The sequence below is a fragment of the Rhinopithecus bieti genome, unplaced genomic scaffold (assembly GCF_001698545.2).
Source record: "Rhinopithecus bieti isolate Rb0 unplaced genomic scaffold, ASM169854v2 scaffold_12653, whole genome shotgun sequence".
Lineage (NCBI taxonomy): Eukaryota > Metazoa > Chordata > Mammalia > Primates > Cercopithecidae > Rhinopithecus > Rhinopithecus bieti.
Genome location: NW_016807437.1, coordinates 1,798,607 through 1,815,326, shown reverse-complemented (window position 1 = coordinate 1,815,326; position 16,720 = coordinate 1,798,607). Strand labels below are relative to the sequence as shown.

At 44.0% G+C, this 16,720-nt stretch overlaps 2 pseudogenes; both read left to right on the top strand.

Moving 5' to 3' along the window:
- LOC108535726 (serine/arginine-rich splicing factor 8-like) overlaps positions 1-2,171 on the top strand; it is a 12,103-nt pseudogene extending 9,932 nt beyond the window's left edge.
- Positions 826-16,720, top strand: LOC108535725 (lysine-specific demethylase 4E-like; annotated as a pseudogene).

Below are 16,720 nucleotides of genomic sequence, written 5' to 3'. Positions count from 1 at the left end.
GCCTGAAGCGAGTGTTTCGGGAAGTACGGGCGGGCGGTTGGGCGACGTGTACAATTCCCGCGGGAGCACCCACAAGGGCCCGGGGCTTTTGCCTTCGTCCGCTTTTCATGACCGGCGCGACGCGGAAGACGCCGAGGACCGCCATGACGGGGCGGGAGCTAGGATGGACGCGAGCTGCGGGTGCAGATGGCGCGCTATGAGCCGCGGACCTGCCCCTTGCAGCCGCCGAGGAAAGAGGCCGCGCGGCAGGTCCGGAGGCGGCCGCTATGGACGGCGGAGCCGGGAGCCGCAGCCCCAGGCGGCGACACCGCAGCAGATCCCGGGGTCCCAGCTGCTCTAGGTCGCGCAGCAGATCTCACTATGGGGGGTCTCGCTATAGCCGGTCTCCCTATAGCCGATCTACCTTCAGGAGATCTCGCTACAGCCGATCTCCCTACAGACGATCTCATTGCAGAGGATCTCGCTACAGTCAGTCTTACAGCCGGCATCACTACAGCCGATCTCCCTACAGGGAATCTCGCTACAGGAGGTCTCCCTACATCCGGTCTTCCCGCAACAGGTCTCTCTACAACCGCTCTCACTCGAAGTCTGGGTCTCGCTCTCGCTCTCCATCAACCTCCAAATCCAGCTCTGCGCGAAGATCCAAGTCCTTCTCCATCTCCAGATCTTGCTCAAGGTCCAGGTCTAGATCTACGTCCGGGAGTACTCCCTCCATATCCAAGAGGGAATCCAAGTCCAGGTCGTGATCCAAGAGTCCTCCCAGGTCTCCTGAAGGGGAAAAAGGACAAGTGTCCTCCTAGGAAAATGATCATCAGCTAACGGGTGATGGACGACTTGGGGAAAAGGACTCCATACTCAGTCCATGGCAGCAGAGTCCCTGGAAGAAGCGACTGCCTAATGAAAGGGTTGTGTGACATTTGTCTACCTTTTTACCAGTTTGAAGCGTTGCATCAGATGACAAGATTCATTTCATGTGCCATTGTGTTGTTATTCAAATTTTCTTGTAATTTAGTGAGGTGAACTACTTTAGATTGGATTTGGATATTTGAGGGGAAATTTTATATTTGTCTTTTTTTGTTTTTTTTTTTTTATTTTTATTTTTGAGATGGAGTCTAGCTCTGCTGCCCACGCTGAAGTGCAGTGGCGCCATCTGCATCTTCCACCTCCTGGGTTCAAGCCATTCTCAGGCCTCAGCCTCTGCAGTAGCTGGGATTATAGGCGCCAGCCACCACAGAGGGCTAATTTTTGTATTTTTAGTGGAGACGGGGTTTCGCCATGTTGGCCAGCCTGCCCTCGAACTCCTGGGCTCAAGTGATCTGCTCACCTTGGCCTCCTAAAGTTCTGCGATTACAGGTGTGAGCCCCTTCGCCCAGCGTATATTTGATTCTATAGTGCTGATATTTTTGGTTTGAAATGAACAGGTTGGTAACCTAATTTGTGGCCCCCTGTCTCTTAAGAAATGTGTACAGCCATTACACACAGCCCAACGCTGTCACGACATTGCCTCAAAACTGCCTTCATTCCTTAAAGTTAAAAGCTTACAAAAGGCAGTATAAATGTGTATGTGTAATGTTATTACCTTTAAATCTAACTGGTAATATGACCCAAATTTGTATAAAGATTTTTCAGGTGAAAAGACTGGGTTTTGAGCAAACACAATTCTAATCTCTTCTGTGTTTTTGTGTACCAGGCCTGGCTGCCTAGCAGTTGAGTGATGCTGGTTAGCTGTTAAGGTGGAAGGTGGCCTGCTGCAGTGCAGAGTGCTGAGCTGCTTCCTGTTTTCTTCTGTTTCCTCCTGAAAAAAAGAAGCCCTGTCCTGAAGAACAAATGACTGTTCAGTTTATTAAAATGCCTGTCAACTGCCCTTCCAGTCACCCAGGCCTGGAAGAGAAATAATAGAGCATGCAGTGAGCACATCTAGCTGATGATAATCACACCTCTTCCCCCTCTCTATTCTGTTAAATGGCAAATCTGATCGTATCAACACACATGAACTTAAAATATGGGGAATGTTATGGAAGAAATGGCTTGTAACTTTGTAGGTACTTATAACATGGTGTATGTTTTTGATTATGAATATTTCTTACTATTACCATGTTTCTATTATTGAATTAAAATGTTTTCTTGGTGTTACCTTTTCTCAAAATAAAACTAGAAATATTTTATAGAAAGTTGGTTGTTTCATTTTGCTGTTGGACTACTTTCTGCTATTTGTACCTTTGGGAAAATTATTTTACCAAGTTTCTCATAGGATTCAATTATAATTTAAAAAATTCTATAAGGTTTAGCTGTGTGCTTTATTATTTTATCACAATGTAGTTTCTTTGTACACTCTTTCTTTCCTCTTCCTACCTGTGATTTTTAACTTCCGAAGTCTTTTCAAAGAATCAGATTTTGACTTTTGTTATTACCTCTACTGGGTGTAATATTTTCTTTTGTAATTGTTTCTGCTTATACCTTTATTTTCTTTCCTTTTTTATTTTGATTCATCCTGTTTACTGAGTTGAGTGCTAAATTCAATCATTTTTGAACTTGCTGATTTTTTTTCTTTCAGTTCAATTCGATACTCCTCTTTATATATGTTGTGATTTGACCTTAAATCCTGATATTAACACACCATACCAATCTGCCGTAATCAGTCCATGCTGGGTGGTAGAACTGATGGCCTCTGTACAGTTAAAGTTGTGGTTGAAGCCTGCGTGTCATCACTAAGTTACTAAGGTAGCTTAAAGCTCAGTATTTTGTTTGTCACACATTTGTCTTCAAATATTCTGAAATATACTGGACTCAACCACACCAGAAGTTTCAAGATTTGGAAAGAAAATACTGGAAGAACCTCAGCCTCCTATTTGATGAAAACAGTAAACAATGTAATCCTGGACATGTAGGAAAAATTTAGGCATTTCTGGAGCAGGAATGTGAGGCTGTCATTGAAGAGAGTGTCAACACACCCTAACTGTACTTTGGCATGTGGACGACCACCTTTCCATAGGTCATGGACCTTTACAACACCTGGAATGCTCAGAGCTTTTCCAGGTAGTTCTCAGGGTTATGAGGCCTTCTTGTGGCATAAGATGGCTCTCATCTTGCCCATAGTGCTCATGCAGAATGGGGTTCCCTTCAGGAGGCTGGAGAGTTCATGGTGACATTTCCCTATGACTACCACACAGGCTTCAACTCTCACAGAGACCATCAATTTCACCACCTAGGATGGGTAGATTATGGCAATATGGCATCTCAGTGTAGCTGTGGGGAAGGCAGGGTGGCCTTTTCCATGGACGCCTTCACGCACATCATGAAACCTGATCATCATGACCTGTGGAAAAGCTAGCAAGATGGGGCCATTGTGGATCAAAGGGAGCCCAAGGTGCTGGCCAGCCAGGAGCTCATTACCTGGCAGGAGGACATTGCACCTGGCCTGAAGCTCCTCTGGACCTGGCCTCTTCTAGGCCTGTGGTCCTGGATGGTGAGACCTACCACTGAGCCCATATGTACCAGTTGCAGTTTCCCTGGTGCCCCATGGCAGCCCAGGAAACTGATGCCCATCCAAGGGTCATTGACCCCAGAGGCTCCCAAGAACACACCGTGGCCCACCATCTATCTTGGGTCTGTTTGCCCTCGTTCTCTCTCTGTCAACTGGCAGAGGTGGTCATGGTGGTCCTTTTCAGGAACTAGGAGCTCAGGAGGGGATCCTCTAGTCTCCCACCAAGTGGCACAGCACATAGAGCTCTCGATCCTGGGGTCTTTGCCCCTACTTAGGATGGAACTTTGATAGACAAGCCTGTATCTCTCAGGCCTGCATCTCAGCAGCCCATCAAGGCTACCACGTGCTGCAGTGCCCCCATCTTCAACCTTTGGAGACAATTTGGATCTGATGCTTCGATGTGTGCTGGCCTGTATCTGATATCCCCAGACAGCATGACACTGAACCACCCTGTGTTCCACTGATTCCTCCCAACATCATAATGATGCTGAGAAGATTCTCCAGAGATGCTGTTGGAGAGTGCAAGGCCCCTTGAACCTGGCTGAGGTTGTAGCAATGGACCACTCTTATACCTCTGGGGTCTTGGCCCCGACCGATGTTGTCAGAATATGCTGGGCCCTGACTCCTGTCCTGGGGTTAAAGCCAGACAGTGCTGCACCTCTGAATTTGGAGCTATGTGCCTCTGATACATTATCTTAATCCTTTGAACTCATGGCTACTGAATATATTGCCAAATGTAGCTGTCCCTCCGACCATAACCTAACCCGAGTAGCCAAAGAAGGCTCCACTCAAGCACAATTAGAGCCTGGGACTGTCTCAGTCTCTTTTACCTTGAAGAACTAATATATACCCAAGGCTACCAGAGGCTGTCTCCTGTTTATTAAATTAATTTTTCCTAGTGTGTATCTACCAAGTAAAGAAAGGAATATCAGCTGGGTGTGGTGGCTCATGCCTATAATCCCAGCACTTTGGGAGGCCGAGATGGGCGGATCACGAGGTCAGGAGTTCGAGACCATCCTTACTAACACGGTGAAACCCCATCTCTACTAAAAATACAAAAAATTAGCCGGGTGCGATGGCAGGCGCCTGTAGTCCCAGCTACACTGGAGGCTGAGGCAGGAGAATGGCGTGAACCCAGGAGGCGGAGCTTGCAGTGAGCAGAGACTGGGCCACTGCTCTCCAGCCTGGGTGACAGAGCAAGACTCCATCTCAAAAAAAAAAAAAAAAAAAAAAGAAAAGAAAAAAGAAAAAAGAAAAAAAGAAAGGAATGTCTTGAAAACGTATTTTAAAATCACTACTATAAAAGAGATAAACCTAAAACTAAGTGATTCAGAATGATTGAAAAATAAAAGAATGGGCAAAACTAGATCAAGGAAAATGCAAGCAAAAGAAAAGAGGGGTGGTAGATCTTAATATAAAACGAAGAAATTTTAGTTACTTCATATAAGTGCAATGATATAATATCTGTCTTTTTATTTCTAGTTATTTCACTTAGCGTGATGTCCTCAAGGTTCACCCATGTTGCAGCATGTGTCAGAATTTCCTTCCTTTTCAAGGTTGAATAATATTGCATCATATGTATACACCACATTTTGCTTATTCCAATCACCCATGGATGGACCATTGGGTTGTTTCCTCCTTTTGGCTATGTGCATGGTGCTGTTAAGAACACTGGTATAAAAGTATCTGTGTGAGTCCCTGGTAAAACCATTTTAATCATCTTTTAGAAGTTCCATATTCTTCCTTGGGCATCATTAATATGCCTTTGCATCTGACTTGACTGGAGATCTGATATATATCTGTAGTAAATTAGTTTTTAATATCATCTTAGTTTGAAAAATTATAATTAAATTAAATTTAAACTAAATTAAAATGTTAGATTAAAAATTAATTGTGTCACTTCTCATGAATTTGGGGAAACTTCTGACAGCAACATACCTTGTTCTCCTCTACCAAATATTTGCACACCAACATTTATTACTATGTGGGAGAATTCATGGATCTCTCAGTTCTATCCTAGGTCCCAGGTTTAGGAGTCTAGAGTTCCTTTCAACATCCCCTTATCATGGATGTCTCCGTGGCTCTGAAACCGCATTTTCATTCTTCAAATAGTCAGTTAGAGCCTGGAGAAAGGTGTGTTCTACAATCTTCTCATCCCTGCTGGTGGTAACTCACTATGGGTACTATGTGGCTCTGTGGGAAGCTGGGCATGGTGACCAGGTGACTGTGTGGAGTCAGGAAGCTCTTGCAAAGCTCACAGCCAGCACTGTACATGCACTGAAGCTCGCGGGATCCCTTTACCTGGCACAGGACAGGCAGTGCAAAGCTTGTGTGCTTCTCTCAGAGTGAGCGTGGGTGGGTAGTGGGCGCTGCTTCTAGTGGGTTTCCTTCTTCCTGGCCTTCTGCTTTCAGAGGCTGCCAAAGTCCTGACTGCATCCACGTAGGGTGAGCGCTTGCCCTGAGAATCCAGAGGTGGGTGTCCCAGGCCCCTGTGCCGGGCTCAGGCAGTGCTTGGGAGAGGGTTATCCAGGGAGCTTTCTGTGCTGGGCTTGTGTTTCTAGGGGGAAAACAGGAGGGGTGGGCATGGGCTGCAGGGTCCAGAGAGGATTGTGTCACAGAGGTGGGGAAGAAAGTTCTGGTAAAATCTCATTTCCCTCCTCTTTTCCTCCTCAGGGCAAGCTCCATGAGGACATGGTGCAGGCTTAGGGCCAGAAGGTTGAGATCCAGCCTAGAGCCCATATGAGTTTGATTAAGGAAAAATCATAGTTGGTAAGAAACAAGTTGGAGTAGTGTTTGAAAAAACAGAGAATTTAAGTCACTTTATTGTGTTGAAGACAGAAAAAAAAATGGACACATATATAGATATAGAAAACAAACAAGCTTAACAAGGTACAGTGTATGCACCTGGTAATAGAGAATACTCACCTTTTTCAAGTACTAATGAATGATTCACAAAATTGGACAACATGTTACAGTGAAAACAAAACATCGATAACTTATCAAAAGAAAAAGAAAATATCAATACCATGCAACAAAACTAGAAATTGGTTTTAAAAATAGAAAATGTAGAGATGCTTTTTTCTGAAAGGTGAACATTCTTTATCGGGCAAGTTTTATATAAGACAGAAACACAAGCCAAAACAGCCAAATTCCACGGGCTTTTCAAAGCTGTGGTTTATTTGACATTGTTAATTAATTGGCTCAGTCCAATAAACAAGTCCCCACTAAGTGAGCAAGACAGTTTTTTTTTTTTTTTTTTTTTTTTTTTGAGAAGGAGTCTTGCTCTGTCACCCAGGCTGGAGTGCAGTGGCCGGACCTCAGCTCACTGCAAACTCCGCCTCCCGGGTTTGCGCCATTCTCCTGCCTCAGCCTCCCAAGTAGCTGGGACTACAGGCACCCGCCACCTCGCCCGGCTAGTTTTTTGTATTTTTTTAGTAGAGACGGGGTTTCACCGTGTTAGCCAGGATGGTCTCGATCTCCTGACCTCGTGATCCGCCCACCTCGGCCTCCCAAAGTGCTGGGATTACAGGCTTGAGCCACCGCGCCCGGCCGCAAGACAGTTTTATCAGCAATGTGTGCTGTGCAGAAACTAAAGCAGGATTAGATAACAGAAGAATGCGCAGGGGCTGCCTGAGCTGCGGGTCCCGGATGGATTCACAGAGCAGGAGATCTTTTCAGACCTAGTTGACCAAACGGAAAGTCCAGAGCAGAATCTTCCACTTGCAGGGAACAGCAAGTGCAATAGACCTACCATGGAAATTAGTGATTTTCTTTTCCAGGAATACAAAAGAAGCTTATTTGTGCCTTGGGCAGAGAGGGGAAGGGAGAGAGTCTGGGGACAGAACATATAGAGCCTCATGTTTCAAGTTAAATGCATTATTTGGTGTTCCTTCAACTTGAGAAGGCATCAGAAGCTTAAAACAGCAATTGACAAGATGTGATTGACACGTTTAAATAGTCAGTTTAGTGGCTCTATGGAGAGTCTACAACTAGGAGAAGCAGTTTGACCATTTATAATACAAGCGAGAGTGACAGTTGCTTAGGTTTAATTGTTAGTTTTGAAAATTGCATAGCCAGCCTCATCAACATAGTGAAACTCAGTTTCTGCAGAAGAAAGTTTAAAAAAATTACCTGGGTGTGGTGGCACACGTATTCCCAGCTGTTCAGGAGGCTGAGAGAGGAGGATCACCTGAGCCTGGGAAGTCCAAGTTGCAGTCAGCCATGATTGCAGCACTGCAGTCTAGCCTGGGTGACAGAACCAGACTCTGTCTTTAAAACCAACAACAGAAAAGCAGTGCACAAAACTGGACGGAACATATTTTGAAAACTGAAAATGATAGTTTTCATATAGAAAGAAACATTCTGAGAAGAAAGCCACCTTCTCGCTAAGTACTATTCTTAATAGGACCCTTCCTTTCTTCCCCTATCACCATTTCAGTAGAAAATTTTGAAGTAGGAATAATCAGAAATTGGTTCTTCTCTAAAGTTTTCAATAAACAGCAGAAAACCCATATCTTCCTGCCTCTTCCATTCATTCAGGCAACTTTGCCTTTCCTAATATAACAAGAGAAGGAAGTTTATTCTTTGGAAAATTCAACCTGAGAGATAAGCTCAGAGACTCCAGGCACAGAGGAGGATGCAGTGAGATGCCTGGCTGAAATGAGGTTAAAGCTAACACTGACATGATGGAATCACAAGATGAGAGCATGCTGTATTTACAGGAAGAGAGTAGCCCCAGAGAGCTGCTGGACCCACAGCACATCTTGCATGATCAAGGAATAAACTTTTATGTGATAGGTAAAAGCTTCATTGTGTCTGGACTGCAGTCGGCAGACGGCCTTCAGCAGCAGAGAGCTACCTCACCCAAGGCCATGCCTCTTCCCGGTTTGGCTGTCATCCCATGACTTCTCAGTGCTGGAGGATAAAGCTTGGCCATCTCTGCTCAACCCAGGACAACCCTGCAAAGTCATTTGAGCTCCAGGGCTCCCTGCAGGATTGGCTGCCTATCTTTGGCCCTAACCCACAGATCAACATTTTCCTGTGCTCACACCTGCTTCCCATTCCTCCCTTTCTCAGGTATGGATCCCAAGGATCCTCTTTAAGAAAGACTTTGGTGCTGAAGTCTTAGAGTCTGCTCTGTAGTAAACCTGACCTGCAACTGTACTTTAGGTTTCTTTGTGTGTTTAAAAGGCATATTTCCTTGAGAGAATAAAGATCAGTTACCACCCTGCTGAAATTATATTCCTTCTTTGCATGGTTGTTCAGTGATGTGAGGAGATTGAAGTGGCCACATGGGAATCTCAGCTTCCTATATATGGCCTTATTGTTGTGACTCCATTGAAAATATGTTCCTTTGAACACCAGAGGTCATGAGGACAAAAGGAAACATCTTACATTTGGCATGATGAATGAGTCCCTGTTCTATGCCTGGATTTACTGAAACCATGCACTCCGTTTCTGAGAGGAACAGTCCCACGTCCAGAGCAATGGGCTCTTACATGCATTGCCAGTGGCAATATGACATCATACAGCCCCTTTGAAAACTGTGTCAGTCGGCTGGGCGCGGTGGCTCATGCCTGTAATCCCAGCACTTTGGGAGGACAAGGCAGGCGGATCACGAGGTCAGGAGATTGAGACCATCCTGGCTAACATGGTGAAATCCCATCTCTACTAAAAAATACAAAAAAAATTAGCCGGGCATGGTGGCGAGTGCCTGTAGTCCCAGCTACTTGGGAGGCTGAGGCAGGAGAATGGTATGAACCCGGGAGGTGGAACTTGCAGTGAGCCAAGATCACCCCACTGCACTGCAGCCTGAGCGACAGAGCAAGACTCCGTCTCAAAAAAAAATTAAATAAATAAAAGAAAAAAGAAAAAAAAAGCCGTGTCAGTCTTCTATAAACTTGCACACTCATCTGTCTCTGGCAATTCTCCTTCCAGGTATCTGCCCAACTGTTAAGAATAAAGAATTGTGAACAATCCATATATCTCTGAAAAGATGAGTAGAAAACTATAGTGTATTAAAATATTATTCATCGATTAAAAGGAGTGAACTGCTGGTGCATGCAACAGGATAAGTGATCTCACAAACATCTCGTANCTGGGTTTGCGCCATTCTCCTGCCTCAGCCTCCCAAGTAGCTGGGACTACAGGCACCCGCCACCTCGCCCGGCTAGTTTTTTGTATTTTTTTAGTAGAGACGGGGTTTCACCGTGTTAGCCAGGATGGTCTCGATCTCCTGACCTCGTGATCCGCCCACCTCGGCCTCCCAAAGTGCTGGGATTACAGGCTTGAGCCACCGCGCCCGGCCGCAAGACAGTTTTTATCAGCAATGTGTGCTGTGCAGAAACTAAAGCAGGATTAGATAACAGAAGAATGCGCAGGGGCTGCCTGAGCTGCGGGTCCCGGATGGATTCACAGAGCAGGAGATCTTTTTCAGACCTAGTTGACCAAACGGAAAGTCCAGAGCAGAATCTTCCACTTGCAGGGAACAGCAAGTGCAATAGACCTACCATGGAAATTAGTGATTTTCTTTTTCCAGGAATACAAAAGAAGCTTATTTGTGCCTTGGGCAGAGAGGGGAAGGGAGAGAGTCTGGGGACAGAACATATAGAGCCTCATGTTTCAAGTTAAATGCATTATTTGGTGTTCCTTCAACTTGAGAAGGCATCAGAAGCTTAAAACAGCAATTGACAAGATGTGATTGACACGTTTAAATAGTCAGTTTAGTGGCTCTATGGAGAGTCTACAACTAGGAGAAGCAGTTTGACCATTTATAATACAAGCGAGAGTGACAGTTGCTTAGGTTTAATTGTTAGTTTTGAAAATTGCATAGCCAGCCTCATCAACATAGTGAAACTCAGTTTCTGCAGAAGAAAGTTTAAAAAAATTACCTGGGTGTGGTGGCACACGTATTCCCAGCTGTTCAGGAGGCTGAGAGAGGAGGATCACCTGAGCCTGGGAAGTCCAAGTTGCAGTCAGCCATGATTGCAGCACTGCAGTCTAGCCTGGGTGACAGAACCAGACTCTGTCTTTAAAACCAACAACAGAAAAGCAGTGCACAAAACTGGACGGAACATATTTTGAAAATTGAAAATGATAGTTTTCATATAGAAAGAAACATTCTGAGAAGAAAGCCACCTTCTCGTTAACTACTATTCTTAATAGGACCCTTCCTTTCTTCCCCTATCACCATTTCAGTAGAAAATTTTGAAGTAGGAATAATCAGAAATTGGTTCTTCTCTAAAGTTTTCAATAAACAGCAGAAAAACCCATATCTTCCTGCCTCTTCCATTCATTCAGGCAACTTTGCCTTTCCTAATATAACAAGAGAAGGAAGTTTATTCTTTGGAAAATTCAACCTGAGAGATAAGCTCAGAGACTCCAGGCACAGAGGAGGATGCAGTGAGATGCCTGGCTGAAATGAGGTTAAAGCTAACACTGACATGATGGAATCACAAGATGAGAGCATGCTGTATTTACAGGAAGAGAGTAGCCCCAGAGAGCTGCTGGACCCACAGCACATCTTGCATGATCAAGGAATAAACTTTTATGTGATAGGTAAAAGCTTCATTGTGTCTGGACTGCAGTCGGCAGACGGCCTTCAGCAGCAGAGAGCTACCTCACCCAAGGCCATGCCTCTTCCCGGTTTGGCTGTCATCCCATGACTTCTCAGTGCTGGAGGATAAAGCTTGGCCATCTCTGCTCAACCCAGGACAACCCTGCAAAGTCATTTGAGCTCCAGGGCTCCCTGCAGGATTGGCTGCCTATCTTTGGCCCTAACCCACAGATCAACATTTTCCTGTGCTCACACCTGCTTCCCATTCCTCCCTTTCTCAGGTATGGATCCCAAGGATCCTCTTTAAGAAAGACTTTGGTGCTGAAGTCTTAGAGTCTGCTCTGTAGTAAACCTGACCTGCAACTGTACTTTAGGTTTCTTTGTGTGTTTAAAAGGCATATTTCCTTGAGAGAATAAAGATCAGTTACCACCCTGCTGAAATTATATTCCTTCTTTGCATGGTTGTTCAGTGATGTGAGGAGATTGAAGTGGCCACATGGGAATCTCAGCTTCCTATATATGGCCTTATTGTTGTGACTCCATTGAAAATATGTTCCTTTGAACACCAGAGGTCATGAGGACAAAAAGGAAACATCTTACATTTGGCGTGATGAATGAGTCCCTGTTCTATGCCTGGATTTACTGAAACCATGCACTCCGTTTCTGAGAGGAACAGTCCCACGTCCAGAGCAATGGGCTCTTACATGCATTGCCAGTGGCAATATGACATCATACAGCCCCTTTGAAAAACTGTGTCAGTCGGCTGGGCGCGGTGGCTCATGCCTGTAATCCCAGCACTTTGGGAGGACAAGGCAGGCGGATCACGAGGTCAGGAGATTGAGACCATCCTGGCTAACATGGTGAAATCCCATCTCTACTAAAAAATACAAAAAAAATTAGCCGGGCATGGTGGCGAGTGCCTGTAGTCCCAGCTACTTGGGAGGCTGAGGCAGGAGAATGGTATGAACCCGGGAGGTGGAGCTTGCAGTGAGCCAAGATCACCCCACTGCACTGCAGCCTGAGCGACAGAGCAAGACTCCGTCTCAAAAAAAAATTAAATAAATAAAAGAAAAAAGAAAAAAAAAGCCGTGTCAGTCTTCTATAAACTTGCACACTCATCTGTCTCTGGCAATTCTCCTTCCAGGTATCTGCCCAACTGTTAAGAATAAAGAATTGTGAACAATCCATATATCTCTGAAAAGATGAGTAGAAAAACTATAGTGTATTAAAATATTATTCATCGATTAAAAGGAGTGAACTGCTGGTGCATGCAACAGGATAAGTGATCTCACAAACATCTCGTATAGGAAAAGTAGCAAAATCCAAGTAAATACATATTGTATGATTCCATTCCTATTCATTCCCAAATCAGTTCATACTCCTCTGTCATCATAGAACTTAGAAAGTGGTTGCCTCTGGTGGGGAGTGGGGTTTGACTGGAAAGCTCCTGTCCTGAGAGAATTCTATGGGGCTGTGCTAATGTTCTACATCTTTTATGTGTTGATTACATAGGTGTATATAATTTTTAAAACTCACTAAAGTGGAGACCTAAGATCTATATGTTTTATTGCCTATATCTTAAACTGGAGAAAAACAAATAGGAGACAAGACGAGGGCAGCTAGAAAAGTAAGAACCATCTTACTAAATTCTAGAAAGCTCAATCTTGGGTTAGCATGCCATGCAAGTAGTTGTTTACTCTATTTTGTGTTGTTTTTATTGTACTGTTATTTTTCACTGTTTCTTTCTGTTTGTGAATGCAATTGATCCTCGGTTGGTTGAATCCACTGCTGCTGAACTCAGAGGATATGGAGGCCTGACTGCCTTCTATGACAAAGATATCCGTTCATAGACAGGAGTACATGTGAGCTCCAAGCGCTATCCATGTCCAAGCATTTTCAGAGCAACATTTTTTGTAAGAGGTCAGAAGTAGAAAGGAACCAAATACCCATTAAAAACAGAAACATTTACACCATTGAATGAATGACAGCAGGGAAACGAGACAAAGTACAGCTGCACAGAAGAACATAGATGAGGGAAATGCCACACAAAAAAATACATGAAAATACATAAAGCACAATTCTATTTATATTTATATAGGGTCATAGCATTTTCAAAATAGACAATATTTTAATTAATTTAATTCGTTTAGAATCCTTAGGAAAGACAGGTTTGTCACTTCTCAGCTCTTTATTTAATCTTTATATCAGTATGAACTTGTAGATATTTATTTCATATTTTGGATTATAATTCAATGTACATATTTTCTTGCTCAATTTTTTGGAGATTTGGTCATTGAGAATTGTTTTCTTTCTGTCCCACTGGAAGTAACCGCATTTTTCACCGTGTGTATTTACGGAGTTTTTATTTTCCATGACTACAAATGCTTTGGGCTCTTTCTGTATATTACTTGCCCAGGTCTAGAAAGTGTTCTTTATCAATACTTCCACTGATGTATTTTTTCTTTAAAACTATCAGATTTTAGTTTTATTAATCATCTTTATTTTAGTATACATTTTCCCTTTTATTTTCTATCATTATTTTATCTTTCATTTTCTGCTGCACAATTTTCTTTTGTTTCGTTTTGTTTTTACTCACTGCTTGAGTTCAATGTGAAGATCAATAGGATTTCAGAAATGTGCATATTAATATTCAAATAAATATGGTTGGATTCAGATTTTGTATTGTTGACTTTCAATTTCATTTCATTTTGGCCAGTATATTCCTTTAATGTAATTTTTATTTGATATTTACTTTGTAGTCCTCTATTGGTAAATTTATCTATTATAAATGTTACCTATGTACCCAAAAAGCGTTTTACATTTGCTTTTTAATTGTTACAATCTCCGTCCTCAAAGTTCTTAACCTCGTACATATTACTAAACATTATTAATTTTCTACTCTGCTTTATTGGTTTCTGAAAGCATAATGTTAAACACACACACCCACACACACACACACAAAACTGCCATCACGACTGCAGATTTTACTCTTTGACCTTACAACAACTCTCAGTCTTAGCTTCAGTGTGTCACTGTTGTGTGGTTAGGTGCATAAATTCATCCTTGTAATATTTTCCTATGAATTTTTTTTCATGAACTATAAAATGTCCCTCTTGGATCTTATATATACATTGGATATTAAAATTGCTACCCTCGGTATCTTTTAGTATTTATTTAGATTGCCTGTTCCCATAACTTGACTTTTAATCACTTAGCATTGTTCTAGGATTTAAATGTAAAATAAAAGGGAGGGGCCCGGATGGGTGGGATGCCTAATCTTGACTCAGCCAGGTGATTACATTAGCTGGGCACTGATTGGGTTAGGATGCCGCCCAGGTATAAAGCCAGGGTCTTTGCAACCTGGGGCTTCATTTGGAGTTCAGCTACCAAGAGGAAACCTTCTCTCTGGATGCTGGAGTATTTTCGTCAGGAATTGTGAGTTTTTGGTGGAAGGTAGGTCATTTTATTTCTCTGTCGGAGCACTTTTTGATATTTGTCCTACTGAGAAAATTATTCTCACCCAAGTTGTTCATAAGATTCAGTTAAAATTTTAAAACATCTCAGCAAGATTTTAGCTATGCACCCTAAGTTATCTCAATGTGTTTCATTTGTATTTCCTTTTCTATTCATGCCTATGGCTTTTACTTCTCACCATCTTTTGAAAAGTCAAGTTTTAGGTTTTGTCATCATTCCCATTGAAGGTTCTGTTTCCTTTTGCAATGGTTTCTGCTTGTGTCTTTATTTTCATTGTTTCCTTTGATGTTAATGCATCCAGTTTCTTGAGTGGATTGCTTAATTCATTCCTTTGCAAACTTGATCATTTTCACTCTTAGTTTGATTAGATGCTCCTCTTTTTCTGTTTTATTATTTGACCTTATATCCTGATGTTAACACACCATACCCTTTAGGTTAGCTTAATACTGGCTGAGTATTTCTTTTGTCTGATTATACATGTATTTTCATATATTCTGTATTTTGTGTTGTTGTTGTTGTTGTTTAGGTTTATTGATTTAATTTCCTAGAAGAGACGCCCGGGTACAGTGGAGTTACCAGCTACTGGGGCACCAAAGCCTGAGAATCAAGAGAAGCCTCACAGTGACACCCCCAAATGAGGAAACTCACAGAGCTGCAGGTGGAGCTGGGACTCCAGCTGGGGCGCCTGCCCCACTGGGACATATTCTATTTTCTTTGGACAAAAAAATACTGACTCCTGGGAAAAATACTGACTCCTGAGTCCTCCTGGGAAGTCAGAAAGCCTGTAAAAGATCTCACTTGTTCAAAAGTTCAAGTGTGAATTACTCCCTCACAGATAAACCCAAGTATTTTGAAAAACAAAGGGAGAAAAGAAATTACTCCCCAGAACTCTCAGGCATCTAGAGGACACCTAAGAACTTGGGAGTCAGCTACTTCTTGTGTGCAGCGAGCCCAAAACTTGGTACGTGGTGCCCCCAGAACATGGTCAGCGGCTGGAACGTCTGGCCAGGGAGCTCTTCCCAGGCATTTCCCGGGGCTGTGAGGGTTTCCTGCGGCACAAGGTGGCCCTCATCTCGCCTACAGTTCTCAAAAAGAATGGGATCCCCTTCAATCGCATGACTCAGGAGGCTGGGGAGTTCATGGTGACCTTTCCCTATGGCTATCATGCTGGCTTCAACCATGGCTTCAACTGCGCAGAGGCCATCAACTTTGCCACTCCACGATGGATTGATTATGGCAAAGTGGCTTCACAGTGTAGCTGTGGGGAGGCGAGAGTGACCTTTTCCATGGACGCCTTCGTACGCATCCTGCAACCAGAGAGCTATGAGCTCTGGAAACACAAGCAAGACTTGACGGTTGTGGATCACACAGAGCCCAGGGTTGTAGAAAGCCAAGAGGTGAGCACCTGGAGGGAGGACATAGCACTTAGGAGAGCTGCTCTGGGCCTGAGGCATCTCCGGAACCACATAACCAGCTGTCCCATACAGACTGTGGCCCCAGGGCTCTGTTACAAGCCAAAGGGCCATGGCACCAATGCTGTGCCTGGATCTGCATTCCAAACTCTGGAGACGTCATCCCGGATTCTTCCCCCTTCCACTGGAAGGCGGGGTCGTGGTCGCCGTCCTCGAGAACTGGGGACTGAGGCGACTGTTCAGTCTGCAGCTAAGAGGCGCCTCTCAGTGGGGACAGGGAGCAGAGCTCCAGGCCACGAACCTCAGCTCCAGTTCGCCGATGAAGCTTTGACAGACAAACCCGCACCTTTGAGCAATGGCCTTCCGCATTTTGCCAAGGCTTCTGGCTGCTGTTGTGCCCCTGATCTTCAACCCCTGGGGCCCCCACTGGATCCTGATGAACCCATGCACCCTGGCCCCTGCCTACCATCCCTCGACAGCACTGCTACTAGTCTTCCTGATGTTGTCACCATGACTCCTTCCAATGTCACTGTGCCTTTGATTACGTTGTCCAGGGACACCAGTGTGGACTGGAAATCCCCAGTGAACCTGGCCAAGGTTGCAGCAATGGACCACTCTTATGCCTCTAGGGTTCTGACCCCAACTGAGTTTTCCAGGATCTCCTGGGCCCCTGACTCATCTGCTGGGGCTAAAGACAGGCAGAGATATGATGCTAAATCTGGGGATACTTTCCTCCAATGCATGATCAATCCTCTGGACCCATGGCTATTGAATATGGTGCCAAATGTCAAGTGA